Source organism: Pinus tabuliformis, chromosome 9 (genome assembly GCF_031772625.1).
Source record: "Pinus tabuliformis cultivar Carrire ecotype Pingquan chromosome 9, CPIR1, whole genome shotgun sequence".
Taxonomy (NCBI): domain Eukaryota; kingdom Viridiplantae; phylum Streptophyta; class Pinopsida; order Pinales; family Pinaceae; genus Pinus; species Pinus tabuliformis.
Window position 1 is genome coordinate 554,671,926 of NC_142307.1, and position 17,045 is coordinate 554,688,970.

Sequence of the window (17,045 nt, forward strand, 5' to 3'; positions counted from 1 at the left end):
AATAAATAAATAAATAATAAATATAAAATAAAATAAAAATAAAAAAATTGCACCTTCATACAACCAAAGCGTGGCGAGGTGAAAGGAACAAGGGCATTTAAACAAGCCCCACACCATGATGAAAAGCGCAATTGAACAGAACTATTATTCGTTAAATTGGGCTTTTCCAGATAAAAAATTCACAGAAAAACTGTACTCGGTCAAATATGAAAAACTAAATCTTTGGGATTCAATTAATTAACAAAAATTGAGGATCGACTAATTTGCTACCTTGTGATCGAGGGCTTTCCAGGCATTATCGTCGTTGGCCGCCCGACGCATGGAAGAATTCGTCATGGAGAGACGGCACAAGCTCGGATAATCCAAATAACTGAGAGCATGCGTTGTTATTTCGGGAACCAATTGCTCCATCATCGACGCTCCTGGAGGGTGCTGTGATAACCTCTCAACCCGCTCGCCGTTAACCAAATTGGTGGTCCAAGCGTTAAACGAATCAAATGCCTTGCAAAAGCACAAACAACTGCAGGCTAATAACGTTTTTTAAGGTTTTCTAATGTTTTAAAACATTTTTTATTAAATTAGACCGCTGATTTTTGTTCAATCATCTAACAAAACATCTAACTGCTACGATTAGGACAGAAAAGCATTTGGGGGAGTTCATTTCAGAGGGAAACTCCTTACGGCGTAACTAGATGCAGGAGCATCTTGCTATCTCCCCTTAACTGCAGTCGTGGTTATCTTTTAAGATTCCTTACAACTCAGCAGAATGATTAGTGGAAAGAAACCGCACTACATGATGTGAAGAAAGAAAAACTAACCAGGGAATAGGTGCTAACAAGGAAACGTGGACAGAAGGTGGGCAGGCTAGGCAGGCTACTTCTACAACTCAACTGTGGCAATTCCAGAAGGACATACCATCAATGAGATCTGTCACAATCCACTGGCATTTTTTAAGCTCATTAAACGGGAGTCTAGTTTGGTATAGATGTATATCCAGTGCTTATAATTGTCATAGGGGGGATAAAGAATGTGCTCAGATGAGCCATACGCTGAGGGAAGCCATTGTAGGGCCGGTATGCTAGTTATCTAGGGAGTTTTCTTTGTATCAAAGATTAGAGATAATGGAATAAAGACAACTTTTCTAGATTTTCGACAATCTAAAGATTGGTGTTGTCCCCTGTAGATTATTCATCCCCAACCTGAATATTTTAGTGGTTTGCATTCATAAATACCGCAATTGTTTGCAGGAACAGAGCATCACGTAATTCTTCACTAAATCTCTTCTGTTGTAAACTTGTTTGCAGGTTTTGAGATTGGAAATCTTTATTTGATCCCTCTGCTAAATATTGCACAACCTATTCCCTATTATAGTTACTAACCCCTTTTCAGATCATGGGAAGCGTTCTTTGACATTTATGTTAGGTTTAAATGGGTGGTGTAAGTCTACCCCTATGGAAACCTGAGGATCAGAGTGCTGTGCAGATTGGAGGTGTCTGCATCAAAACATAAAGGCATACTTTTCTCATAGAAGAACACTATTAAAAATTCCATATGCGAGAATAATGCATACTTCGCACATGCAAAATATGAATATATCTTGTTGTGATATGCTTTGTACACACTAGCTTGAGCACTCTAGTATTGTTCACAGCAAATGAGAAGATCCACTGATCTCCATTGTCTTTCACAAAATACACTACTTATTGAATAACAATGAACTTAAAAATTCTTATGAAGGTTATAAATTTTCAACATAAATACATCAAAATAGTCACTAAATACACCACAATACAAAGATGTTTGAGCCTGGCCGAAAACAACCATCCATACATTGCAATCAAGATAGCTAATAAATAGAATTAATAGAATTATACCAATCGATGTGATGAAGTATATTCCATGAAATCGCAATGTTTGAGATAATTGCATTTAAGATAGAAAAAAAAATGTCACAATAATATTTTTGTCCAGATAGAGTACAAACCCTTCACATAATTCTTTCAGGAAAAAGGATGATATTGAAGAAAGTAGCTAAATTAAAGGCATATTTGACCATACCATAGGTGAATAACCTAAAATAACCATCCATATACAATTACACCAATTGATATGATGAAGCATATTCCATGAAATTGCAATGTCCGAGATAACTACATTGGAGAAAAAAATTAGTCGCAATGACATTATTGTCCAGATAGGGTACAAACCCTTCATACCATTCTTTCAGGAAAGAGGATGAATATGAGGAATGTAGCTATTTCTTAGCTGCTATAAATTAAAGGTGATTTGACTATACCATGGGCGAATAGTATATTAAGAAATAAGTTAACTTCCAGTTCAAAATTTATGCAGAAAACTACAATTTCTCTCTAATATTTAGAGATAAAAATAGAATCGAATAAAAATAGTTAGGCTATATCCTGCACTAGTACCTCCAAAACATATTCCTATTTTGCACTCTCACAATATCGGATAGGGTATTCCGAAGCAATTCCTTTCTGCTCCGCAATCCCTTGTTCAGCTAGGCATCAAAAGGAGGTTCTTTCACACCATTCCCTCCCTCTGTTAGAAACCTCTCTTGCAGATAAAACAACAACAATTTCTGCAGAGCAGAGATCTCTCTAACCTTACCGTCCAACTCACCTACTCTGATTTCAAGCTCTCCTGCTCTTTCATTCATTCTTGTATCCAACAACCTTATGAGCTCATCTTGAATCACCTTCTGTATCATCTAGGACCTCTTATACTCATCCACTTCCTGAAGCCACAGATCTGCGAATTGGCAATCTTTCCAGGCCTCGAACCAAGGGCCTCCCATTGTATAATGTATAGCTTTGGGAAGTTCCTTGTCATCAATCTCATTGTGACCAACAAGGAAATTCCAGGTGTAGGGAATGGGTCCAATATCATTGTCATCAAGCCAAGTGAATCTATGCAAAAATGCCCCAGATTGGGAATTCACAACAGAGGGTGTCAAAACTCTATTCTTGGGGTGCCCGCAATTATACAAAACCATAGATGACCAGTTCTTTCTAGGGTAAGTAGTCTGCACAACCCCATCCATTTTTGTAGCACTCTTGGGCTTGTAATCGTGTTTGACACACATTATAGCATACTTATCATCAATGAGCTCAGCTAATTCCCTAACGTCAACAGTATAGAGAAAATCATAGTCTGCGAACATAGCCCAACCCTCGAACCTAGCTAGGAAAGGAGTCAAGAACCTGGAAAGGAGAATTGGGTGCTCTCAGTGGGATCCCTTATGCGCCAGTAAAGCCCAACCTTGCGGAGATCTGCTTGTTTGATGGGGATTAATTCAACTGGAAATGTGGCATGTTTTAGTATCGAATGCCTGTAGATCTCGTAGGTAAGATCCTCACGGGGATCGTAACCCACAAAAATCTTGAGCTTTGGAAGCACTTTTCCACTCTTGGTAATAACAGGTCCTCCCATAATGCCTGCTCGAGGCTGTGGTGAGACTGGATCTCGCGACTTCTGGTCCTCCTGCATCTTCAGCTTCGGTTCTGGAGACTCGGCCAAACTTGGGGGAGATACTGCGAATGCCAGCCCGATGCCCAGTCCCAGTCCCGATACTAGCATGTCTCTGGAATTCCTATATGCATTCGAATGTGAATGCCCATTTCTGCTACTGAAAAATCTCTGCGGAGGAATTGAGTGCGAGGGGGATCGAACCTTGGCACTGATAACCTCTCAACCCGCTCGCCGTTAACCAAATTGGTGGTCCAAGCGTTAAACGAATCAAATCCCTTGCAAAAGCACAAACAGCTGCAGGCTAATAACGTTTTTTAAAGTTTTTTAAATTAGACGGCTGATTTTTGTTCAATCGTCTAACAAAAGATCTAACAGCTACGATTAGGACTGAAAAGCATTTGGGGAGCTCATTTCATAGGGAAACGCCTTATGGCGTAACAAGAAGTTGCATAATTAACATAGTGATTAAAATCCATAATGCTTTTTTAAATGCTAATTTGGTATAATATCTCACCCTGACTACTCTCCCTCATGGTTGATATGTATATTAATGATCTCTCTAATCACTTGAAAATTTGTTGATGTCCTTTGTTATCTCATAATCATTACTGAAATTTTTTTTAGAGACAAGATTATATGACATATTTCCATCGCTGCTTGGCATTTTTTATGACTGCTAAAACTAATATAACCCATCCTTTTCTCTAAATTTGGCGTTGAGGATTTCAGCGTTGTTCACGATTTGAATATAGATTTTACAATTGCAATAATAAATTATTTGATATTTTCTTCATGGATGGAAACGCATGTTTTCTTGAATGTTTCAAGAAGGGGTCATGATTTTAACCTGTTGTTCATCCATTAAACCAGGTAATCGTTATGTCATTGTATCATCGTTTAAAGATTATTATCATTAGTTACCTTTCATAACTTTAAGTTGGTCTACATGTCTGCAGCAACTACCGCAACGCTACTTGACCTTCTTTCAAGAGGTCGCATATGCATTGCTAATAAATGATAAAGTGCACTTCATTGTTTTTTAGTTTCCTTGAAAATCATATCCGGGCTCTCATAATGAGCCGATCCATACATTGCGTCGAAGTCCTAGCTCTATCGGTATAACTATGGAATACTTCGCGATAACAAAGCGAATTGGATTCCTCCTCAACAAGAATGTAAATCGTTAAAGTTTAATCGTTAAGTATGTTTAATTTATTTATATATAATATATAAATATGTGGTTGAGAAAGAATGAAATTATTTGATTATATATAAATTATTGGAAAAAATAATAATGATATTATAGTTTATAAAAATTAAATTAACATTTAATTTATTATTACTAATTATATGGGGAGGTGTTCTTTAGAAATATAAATAATGTGTAATTTTGTTTTTATTAATAAAATATTAATATTACATTAAAATATATAGTTATAAATTAAAATTTATTTATTATATAATACATAAAAATAAAAATAAAATTGTATTTTTTACTCTTTATTAAAAGTGGAACATTTTATTATATTTATGATATTTTTTCTTTAAAAATGATACAATTTGTTTGTTTTTTCACATGATATGTTAATATTAAATAGTATTATTTGTTTGGATTAAAATATATTGAAATTATTAATTTTGATTAAGAGTGGGCCTAATGGTTAAGAGTATGTGTTTCCTCTTAAGAAGTCACAGGATCAAAACCAGAGGGGGAAGAGTATATATGCCTTCGTAGACTTAGTAGTCAAATAGTTGCGCGCAATCAAATAGCTGGGTAAATCCATTGTCCCACAAACAAGGGGGTCTCATATAGCAATTTGGTGTCTAACTTGACCATGACCTTAAAAGTAGAGAATAATAATAATAATTATAAGATATATTATTATTAAATATGTGTAAATTATTTTTTATTTAAATTTTATTTTGATTAAAGTTATTATTTAAGGAATAGGAAATAGAGATTTTAATATATTTTGGTTGCTTAGCTACCATTACATTAAAATTGAGCATGTACTTTACATAAATAATCTCAATCATTCTTCTTACTATCTAAAATAAACTAATGGTCAATATTTATGTAGATATTAATTATTATTAATATTAAGTTATTATTTTATGATTATTAACTTATAAATAATAATAATAATAATAATAATATAAAACTTATATTTTTAATAATAATAATAATAATAATAATAAATTAAAATTATATTATTAAAATTAATATCATTATTAATATGAGTTATTTCATACTTTCCATATTTTATATATTAGCACAACCATATTTACCAATGTGGTTAATATAAGCATGTATATCCACCACCCACCACATTAATAACTATTAAGTATATTTTGTTACAGATTAACTATTGCTAATTATTAATAACAATATAAATAATAATAGCCATAGTATTTTATATTTACATAATTATACTTATTGTGCTAATACTACTTTTTATATTAATATAATATTAGTTGTTACATAAAATTTTGCTAATATACTAATAGTTATATTTAAAACTTTAATATTACCCATATATAACATAATAATTAATAATATATATTTTTTGTCACCATTATGTTATGGTTAATAATTATTATATATTTATAAATATAATTACAATATATTTACTTGGAGTATATTAATAATATTAACTATATACATGCTATATATATATATAAAAGAGTAAGTAATATAACAATATATTATATTAAAATATATAATAATATATTATTTAATAATAAAGTAGGTAATAATAATATATTTTTGATGATGACATAATATAGTATTTTATTATTATTGATAATAAGAATATATCTCTTATCAATATCATCAATATTTTTTATACCCAAAAAATTAAATTAAAAATACATGAGATTAATAAACACGAATTTTCATTTTAAACCCAAGGGATTATTTATATTATAAATCTAACGAATTAGTAACCCAAGGTATAAACATTATAAACCCAATGAATAATATAAAAAATAAAAGGGATTAATAAACCCTAATAATTAATATTTTAAAGTAAGGGATAAATGAACCCTACAAGATTAAATTATAAACCCAAGGGACTAATAAACAGAGGGTTTAATATTACAAACCCAAGCATTTATTATTATAAACCCAAGGGATAAATATCATAAACCTAAGGGATCAACAAACCAAATGGATCAATATTAAAAACACAAAGGATTAATAAACCCAGAATAAATATTTTTAACCCAAAGGATTGAGAAACCTAGATATCTATTAATATTATAAAATAAACCCCGGGGATTGTTAATATTATAATCCCTTAATAAATCCAATGGATAAACATTATAAGCCTAAAGGATTAATATTAAACCCTAGGACTAATTTTTAACCCTTAATATTGGGGTTTAATAAACCCAAGGGATTAATATTACCAACCCAAATAATTAGAAAACTTAAGGGAATAATGTTATAAACCCATTGGATCAACAAACTCAAGGGATTATTTATATTATAAGCATAAGGGATCAATAATAAATTCAAGTGATTATTAATATTATAAACCCAAGGCATTAATGTTATAAATAAAAATGATTAATGAACCCAAGCAATTAATAAACTCAAGGTATCAATAAACCCAACAAACTAATATTAAAAACCCAAATGATTAATAAACTCTAGGAATTAATATTTTAATCTCAAGGGATTAGTAAAATCAAGTGTTTAATATTATAAACCCAAGGAATTAATAAACCTAAGGGATCAAAAAGCACAAGGGATTAATATTAAAAACACAATGGATTAATAAACCCTAGGAATTAATATTTTAAACCCAAAGGATTGATAAACCCGCATAAATATTAATATTATAAACCCAAGGGATGAATAAGCCCTAAGGACTGTTAATATTGTAAACCGAACAAGTTAATAAACCTTAGGGATAGACATTATAAACCTTAGGGATTAATAATAAACTGTATGACTAATGTTTAACCCTTAATATTGGGATTTAATAAAGCCAAGGGATTAATATTATAAACCTAGGGGATTAATATTACAAACCCAAAGAATTAGAAAACTCAAGGAATTAATTTTATAAACCCAATGGATTAACAAAGCTACGGAATTGAAAAAGATTGGCAATTTCGAGAGGGGAGAAAAAAGCGGCAGCTCTGGTTCTAGCGTTTAACGAAACAAGCGACAGAGAGTACCAAGCATCCATGGAGACACAGGGAGGAGGGAGCTCCACTCCCTCCTACAGCTATATGGTAGCAAACAGAGGAAGAGGAGGGAAAAAGAACAAACCTCCACAACCCTTGGAGGTCAAGATAAAAGACACAGAAACTTAGAAGGCGGAAGGCAACAAAACCAATGCCGATCAAGGGGCCCACGAAGAATATTTTCGGGAGGAGAAAGAGGAAGACAGAGGTTAAGGGTCAGAGAACAAAGCTAAGATGGGGCCCTGTAAACCCAAGACCATAACTAAACCTCGGGTTATTCTGAACGATCCAGCTCTGCAAGCGCACAGGGATCACGTGTCTAACTATGCCATCATATGTAAATTTATGGGAATCTGGCCATTAGAGAAAGCATTGTACACCTGGATAAAATACAACTGAAAATGAAAGGGGGAGTTAAATATTCATCTTGGATCCAAAGGTTTTATCACTGTGATGTTTACGAACATGGAAGACAGGGGCAGAATCTTTGAAGGAGGGCCATACTTCTTTGCAGCTACTGGACTCTATATGAGGCCATGGACGATGAACTTTGTGCCAGAGCAAGAAACCTTCACTTCAATACTGATATGGATTTGACTATACTCCTTACATTTAGATTACTGGATACCAAAGTCTTTAAAAGCTATAGGCAATAAATTAGTTCATTTCTTAAAAATTTCAGAGACAACTCTAAGGGGAAAATATACATCCTATGCCCATATATGTGTGGAGATGGACCTATCAGGAGCCCTTCCAGATGAGTTCATTCTAGAAGTCTATGATGAGGAATGGGTTCAAGCAGTTGACTATGAACATATCCCGTTCAGATGTCACAAATGTCATGAGCATGGGCATCTGTCCAGATACTGTCCTCTCAATCGAAGGGAGGAAATCCTAACTACCAACAAAGGAAAAGACTAGACAGGTTTCACCAAAGTAGGAGGAAAAGGAAAAGGAGGAGGAAGGAAGACACAAAATAACCCTAGTGTGAATGATAAAACAAAAAGTTACAACATTTTTGAGATCTTAGGAGAAAAAGAAGCTAAGGGAGGGGATAAAGAGAGTATAGAGAATCAGACAGCAAGGGGGAAAGAAAAGGTGACCAGCATGGAGTACACTCATGAATAGAATGAACACACAACAAACCCTTTGAGTACCATGGAAGTAGAAAAAGACTAGGAAATGACTCAAAGTGAAAGTGGTACAGAGGATCAAGATTTACAGGAGATCCTGGAAAGGGACAACCTAGAGCTGGAAAAGTTTCTGAAACAGGGAGGCAACTTGGGAATAAACTCCATCCCTCAGGAGGACGTGGACAAAGTCCAACAGATATTCCTTAACAAGGCACATCAAACAGCTGCAGGAGTCAAAAGAGGACATGACAACTAGGAAAACAAAGGGACTTCCTCAATAGGATTAATAACAGGAAAACTAACAAAGAATCTAGGCAAGAGGAGGGGAAGGAAAAGACAGAAAGAATTATTACTGGAGTGTGGCGAGCTCATGATTGATTCAAGAAGGATAAAATACCTTTCTAGTTACTCCTTTATAACCCCACCTCAATGAAAATCACAACCTGGAATATTAGAGGACTAGGGAGTAGAAGAAAACAGAGGAATCTCGGTAAAAGGATTAGAGAGGAAAAACTTGACATAGTATTCATACAGGAAACAAAATGATCAGTGGAGAGAATCTGCGAATAACATAGTAAATGGGTAAATAGATATGAATACCTTGAAGTTAAGGCAAATAAATCTGCTGGTGGTATTCTCACTCTCTGGGATCCACATAAATTTGGTGTGATTGATGCGGAGGCATCCAGACATCACCTTTCTTTGATTTTCCAACCGGTGTGTGACAGGCAATGTTACATGATCACCAATGTCTATGGTCCACAACCAATGGAGGACAAACTTCAACTCCTCACAACATTAGAGGATATGAAAAAGAGATACCTAGCTCTACCATGGATTCTTAGAGGTGATTTTAACATAACAAAATCACTCATGGAGAAGAAATTAGGCACTAGAATACTTGGGAGAGACTCAATTGCCTTCCAGAACTTCATCACCAATATGAAATTTGTTGATATGGAAACAAGCAATGAAATCTTCACTTGGAATAACAAAAGAGGGGGCCCTACCCAAGTGGCCTCAAAATTGGATGAATTTATGGTTTCAAAGGAACTTCTTCTCAGGGGAAGCAGCATTACTGCACTCATACTACCTTTTGGAGGTTCAGATCACTAGCCTATCCAATTGGAAGCTTCCCTTTTTGGTAGACCAAGGAACACCCCCTTCAGGTTTGAGAATGCTTGGCTCACACATTCAGATTTCCTCACAAATATTGAACAATGGTGGAAGGAAGAGCTTCACCTTCAAGGTTCAAAGATGTTCTTGCTTCACTACAGGCTCAAACACATTAAAGGCAAACTCAAAGAGTGGAACAAAAAGGAATTTGGTAACATCTTCAAAGCTAAAGGAGAGGTGGAAAAGAAACTAAAGGAAATAAACCAGATTCTTATCACAAGAGGATACACAGATGAAAGGAAAGAGATGGCAGAGTCACTCCAGCAGGAGTGGGACAACAGATGCCTTCAAGAGGAAATACTCTGGAGACAGAAATCCACAGTACAATGGATTAAAGAAGGGGAGAGAAACACCAAATTTTTTCACAGATCCACCATAGCTCACCAAAACAACAATAGAATTGTGAAACTTACAGATCAACATGGTATAGAGAGAAACACTCATGAAGAGATGGAGAAGGTTCTACTCCAGCATTTTTAGAAAATTGCTGAGGAAACCTCGGAAGATAGATACCATTTTACGGAAAAATTCACTCAGTACATCCCTAAACTTGTTACCAGAGAAGATAATTTCAGTCTCAATAGACCAGTAACAAAGGAAGAAATTGAGGAAGCCATGAAAGAGATGAAAAATGGGAAAGCACCAGGCCCGGATGGTTTTAATGTGGACTTTTTCAAAGCTGGTTGGAGGATAGTGAAACAGGACATCTTGGAGGTAGTGGAAGACTCTCGAAGATTTAAGAAAGTCTGAAAGGCGCTCAATGAATCTTTCATAGCCTTAATCCCCAAACAAGAGAAGGTTGCCTCTCCATACAGATTTCGACCTATAGCATTATGCAATGTGATCTACAAAATTATATCAAAAGTCATTGCCAACCGTCTCAAACCTCTCCTCCCAATCCTAGTGCTAGAGGAACAAACATGCTATGTGGAAGGAAGACAAATTCTAGATAATATAATTCAAGCACATGAAACGGTTCATTCACTCATTACCAACAAACAGGCAGGAATGATAATGCAGCTGGACATAGCCAAGGCCTATGACAAACTTAGCTGGTCGTACGTAAGAGAAATTTTAAAAGCCTATGGCTTTGATCACAATTGGATTAAATAGGTTATGGCACTAGTTACCACAACCAGCTATTCAGTTCTTCTCAATGACGCTCCTTCCAAAACCTTAAAGCCTTACTAGAGGTCTCAAGCAAGGAGATCCTCTTTCTCCTTTCCTCTTCATTCTAATGATGGAAGGGTTAGGAAGAGCTATCAAGGCTGCTAAGGAGGAAGGGAGAATTCATAGTCTGAGACTCACTCGTGGTGGGGACACAGTGACACATCAGCAATTTGTGGATGACACTATGCTTCAAGGCGCACCCACTGTTAAGGAAGCCAAACATTCAAACAGATTCTGAGTGAGTTTGCTAGGACAACAGGCACTGAGGCAAGTCTAACTAAATCAAAGATCTTCTTTTTCAATACAGATATTTCAATTCAAAGAAATCTTTCCAGAATTATGGGCTTTCAAAGGGAGTCACTGTTTGTGAAGTACCTAGGAGTTCCTCTCACTGACAAACCACTTCACAAGGATATCTGGGAGCCTATTCTTAATAAGCTAAAAGATAAAATCAGCAAATGGACAAACAGAGCACTAAATCTAGCAAGGAGACTTGTTCTCACTAAGGCTATCCTCCAAAGTATCCCTATCTATATGCTATCTGCCATTCCAGCACCAGCCGGTGTAATGACCAATATAAGAAACATTCAGAGAGACTTTCTCTGGGGGAAAGGTGAAGAAAAGAAGAAATGGGCCCTTGTGGCATGGGACAGAGTATGCAAACCTAAGTCCCATGGTGGCTTGGGTCTTCATGACCCAGGAATTCTAAATAGAGTTCTTGGCACCAAAATCTGGTGGAGATGGCTAAAAGAAATACAAGCCCCTTGGGCAAAACTCTGGAAGCACAAATATGCTAGCGAATGGCAGGAGAAAAATCTAATCAGAATGACAGGACAAGTAAAAGGTTCTGCAATTTGGAATAGGGCATGGGAGAACAGGGCCCTAGTCCAAAACCATAGTTTCTAGGAGATCAGAAATGGGAACCTGGCTTGGTTCTGGGAGGACAATTGGCAGCAGGAGGACAATCTCCGAAGAGAAGAATTAGCAGACATTCACACCGATACCATCAACAAAGGACTAAGGTGGGTAAGTGACTATTGGGACCAAGCAAGGAATGATAAGAAATGGAGAACTTGGAAACTTCCAGATTACAGTGGAATGGGCATGTTCCATAATCAAGCCACAACCCTTCAAGGACATTTAGACAAGAGACAAATCTTGAACTCAAACTTGAACGATCAACTAATATGGGGAAAGAACAAGACAAGTCTCTTCAACCTTAAGGAAGCCAAAAGAATAGATGTAGGGCTAAACCTTCCAAACACTGATAAGACGTGGAAAGAAATCTGGGAAAATCCTCATTGGATGAAAGTAAAACTGTTCAAGTGGTTGGTTCAACAGGGCAAGATTCTGACATGGGATAACCTAAGAAAAAGAGGCTTTGTTGGCCCCTCAAGATGTCATTTATGTAGACAACAAGAAGAAACTACAAATCATCTACTGAATAGATGCACTTTCACCACAATATTGTGGAATTGGGTTGGAGAAGTCTTTGAGCAGACAAATAGAAATGTTAATGATATCACTATTACATTGAAGAATTGGCAGATAAATTTTTCGGACAATGAGATCATTAACTCTGCCTGGATGCTGACTCGAGGATTCATAATCTGGAATGTCTAGAAGGAGCGCAACAACAGGATTTTCAAGGAGAAAACAAGTCCGGTGAGCAGCATCCTTAAGCTAATACTTAAATAACTTAAAGAGATTGTTCATATCCTAGGAGGTGTAGCTACTAGCAAACCCATCAGTCAAAGGGAGGAAATTTTTTTGGAGAAGTTAGAGCTGAAGGTTCATCCCCCTCAGGGTTCTATGCAGATTAACAGGAAGACCTTAATAGACAAGTCTTCTTGGCAACCCCCTTCTTATGGATTTTTAAAATTCAACATAGACGAGGCTTCTAAAGGGAATCCGGTAGAAGCTGGTTATGGAGGGGTCTTGAGAGATGAAGAACTAAAGACAAAAGATATCAATGATTCATCTATGAAATTTTTTTCCTCTATTGTATTACTTTCAACAAGGAACTATATGTCCTTATATACATTTCATTACTAGAATACCATGGTCCACATACCACGGATCCAAAAAAATAATGAAATAACACCCAATACTTGTTACAAAATCAAGGGTTTTGACCCGCCCTAAAGCCCATAAACATCTAAATATAACTTCGAGAACTTCGCGTGCTTCGCTCCTCAAAATGCGGAGCCTTTGAGCAAAAATACACAAAGTTGGGTTATGCCCAAGAGGACCCAAACACTCATATGTGACTCGTCCCAAGTCACTCAGCTATGATACCCTTGATCTTCACTGTAATACCATTGTAGACTGCATTGTACTGCTGGATTGTTTCTGCTACTTGTTTCTCCTCTTAGCACACCTCCTCCAGCAATGCCTCTGTAGTTGGACCAACAGTCTTCTGTAGTATTTCTTTCTCCCTTTCATTTAATTAGTTGAGCCTTGCATCCACTGCTTACGAAACTAGGAGGGCCTCATCCTGCCATGACTGAGTCCTTTCTTGTAAGATCTGCTCCTTCATTTGAAGATCTTCTATCCATTTCTAGAGGTTCTTTCCTTCAGTAATACTAGCAAGCCTCTTGTTAGCTGAAGGGAACCATTTGTTGGCTCAAGGGGCTTGGTCCCAAGTTCGAAGTGTCCTATGCACCAACAAAACCCTCAACCACCAGCCCTTTCGGGAACAACTTGCAAGAATATCGTAGTCTCACCTAGAGAGGTTATGAGAGGTTGTAGAACAAGGTTTCTGTAGCCAGAGGAATATGCGCGTTGTGGCGCCCGTGTGTTTACTTATGTCTTAGACCTATCTACAACTTCACATGCATAAATAACTTCGCGTTGATGAGTTACTTCACAACTTTGCACTTATTTCATAAACATATCAGAAAATAGTATAACATGTAGTCTTTCGCATAATTCAATAAAAAGCGTGCATAAAAATATGTATAAATACAGATACATAAACATTTTCCTAAACTTCTTCTTCTTTTATTAAGATAGATCTTCAATACATATAGCGTCTTCGACCTGCACACCCAGCTACAGGTGGTCTACGCACTCAGCTGCAGACTCTTCAAGGCCTCCATGCACTTAGCTACAGAGCCTTCTCCTAAAGCCCATAATACACACTAAAGACAGAAGATATCAATGATTCATCTATTATATTTTTCCTCTATTGTATTACTTTTGGGAAGGCACATTATGTCCTTCTATACATTTCATTACTACAATACCATGGTCCACATACAATGGATCCGACAAAACAATGAACTAACACCCAATACCCATTACAAAATGAGGGGTTTTGACCTGCCCCAAAGCCCCTAAACATCGCGTGGTAAATATAACTTCACAGACTCCGAGCACTCTGCTCCTCAAAATGCGGAACCTTTGATAAAACTAGACCAAGTTTGGTTGTGCCCAAAAAATCACATCGCCATTTCTAAAAACTCTAAAGAAAAATATTGATCCCAAAAGATCTATTTATCCTCATAGGGGCCATACACATTCAACATAGTAACTGGTTGTCCCATGCTTTTGCTAAATAACATTGTGCATAACCCTACAATCATAGGAAATGAATTAGTTAGGACCATACTTGACTTCCAACCATTAATGATACCACCTAACAGTCCAAAGGAATCAATTGCATAGAATTCCCCTTTCTTTCAATTCTTACTTCATTCACTATTGAAGGACCCCGTGAGAATTATATCAGAAACTAATTCATTGGTTTTGCAATAGTGCTAGAAGTAGATTGTGTCTCTTTTCGTGATGTCTCACTATTGGTTTATTAGGTCGTCTGGACCAAATTGAGTTTTAGATGACCCACTTACAAAAGAATGATTATTAGGGGAACATGTTACTATTTTCATCCTGAGAGAGTCACATCATCTCGCCCCATATGGTCTCCATCACCCTGATGTGCTTCTCATCACCTACCTACACTATTGACTTGTGGGGCTACTATATGCAGTCAATGTCATGGAAACGTTCTCTATAACATTCTAGTATTTCTCAAAGCCTATAATCTCGCATTTAAGTACATGACACACATCCCAGAGCTTTGAGCTCTCGTCCATGTATTCATCAAGCCATCTATCCCTAACTAGATGATGCATTTTCTACACCAATTAGATGATTTCCCCGTGCGCGGGGACCTTAATGGGTAACAATTTGTTGAAGCCAATCCATTGACATGAAATTAGGACCAGGAAAGCTAATACTGTTTATAAGAGTCTATTTCAAAGTCTTTGACTTACTAATCCCTACTACTTGATTTAAAGGCCTTTTAACATTTCTATTGACATTTCTATAAATAAGAGAATTCCTATTCTAATCCTATTCTAATCGCGACAAAAGAGAGCAACCTAAGTCTTATTGCTTCTACGCGCTCGCAAGGCCTCGAGACAGTTGGCAAATAAAGATAGAAACACAATGATCAAACCATTATTAATATTTTATTAATATTCCAATTACATTGTTTTCACCAAAAGGTGGACTAAGAAAATCTTGAACAAATTCAATTTATGAAAATAATGATGCTATCAATGCTTTCAACTGTTGTGGAAGTCCAACGAAGGATGTTTCTATCAAGTCTTTCAACTATTGTAGAAGTCCAAGGAAGGCCTTAGGAGCTAAATAATGAAGTTATCCACTCTTCAACTGTTGCAGAAAGTCCAAACAAGGCAGTACCAGCATTTTAGAATTAAATATTTTATTCTGGAGTACAAGCAAAGCAATCTCACTTCATTTAATAATCTGTAGGATCGCGGTCTACAGTTTCATTTCCTGTCATCCTCTTATTGAGGCTAGCCCGTTGCATCATACGAACCAATGCTTGCACCACTTCAGACATTGGAGGACAAAATTCCGGTTCAGGCTACCACGCCAAGCAACGAATTTTCAGAACTTATGTTTGCTATGCCTATACTGTTCATTTCGCCTTTTCTCTTGTAACTTACAAATACAAATTAGTATCTCCGACCTTTGGATGTAGTTTATAATTTATGCTTGAATTTAGATATTTTAGACAATACCTGAATGCAGAGGGCAATAATATCAGCAAAGCGCGAGAGAGATTTAGAAGGATAACTTCCCTTCAAAGCTGGATCAACCATCTTTTCCAATGCATCAATATCATGAAGCTAAGGGGTGGCTCATCTTACTAATGATTGTTCTGACCTTGCTCTTTGGGTACAACCCACAAGTTTCTCTATTTTGGTACAACCCACAAGTTTCTATTAGAAGGGTTATCTATTTTGGTACAACCCACAAGTTTCTCTCAAAATAAGAGAGTCACCTATTCAGGGGATTCTGACCTGTCAAAAGCTCGAACATTACCACTCCAAAACTATACACATCACTCTTCATTGTATAGATTCCTGGCATGACATATTTAGGAGCACTGTACCCAAATGAACCCAACACCTGAACCTGAAAACAAAACATCATTATAATTTTAGTCCTCTAGCTTTCAGTGTCCTCTCCGGTAAGGCTGACCCTCATGCAAAGGTTGAGAAGGGAAATTTTCATTTTATACCATCATGAATCACACCTGATGCTCAAAATTTGGATTGAGGCTAGCAATTCCACAGTCGGATAAGACGAGGGTTGAAATCATCATTAAGCAAAATATTAGAGGACTTGAATTGGAGTGGGAGTTGGAATTTAAGAGAGAGCTGAGCAATATATCAATAAATTATATTGGTTTTTTAATATAAATATATATAATTTTTAAAAATAATATTTATATTTTTTACATAATTTTTAAGAAAAAAATTTATATATATATATATATATATGATGACCTCATGGTGTGGGAGAAGGAGAAGAATAATGGTGTGTGAGAATAGAAGGTTT

General features: G+C 36.1%; 1 pseudogene; it reads right to left on the bottom strand.

The window, feature by feature from the left end:
• Positions 1 to 2,521: 2,521 nt before the first annotated feature.
• Positions 2,522 to 16,806, bottom strand: LOC149149713 (uncharacterized; annotated as a pseudogene).
• Positions 16,807 to 17,045: the final 239 nt, after the last annotated feature.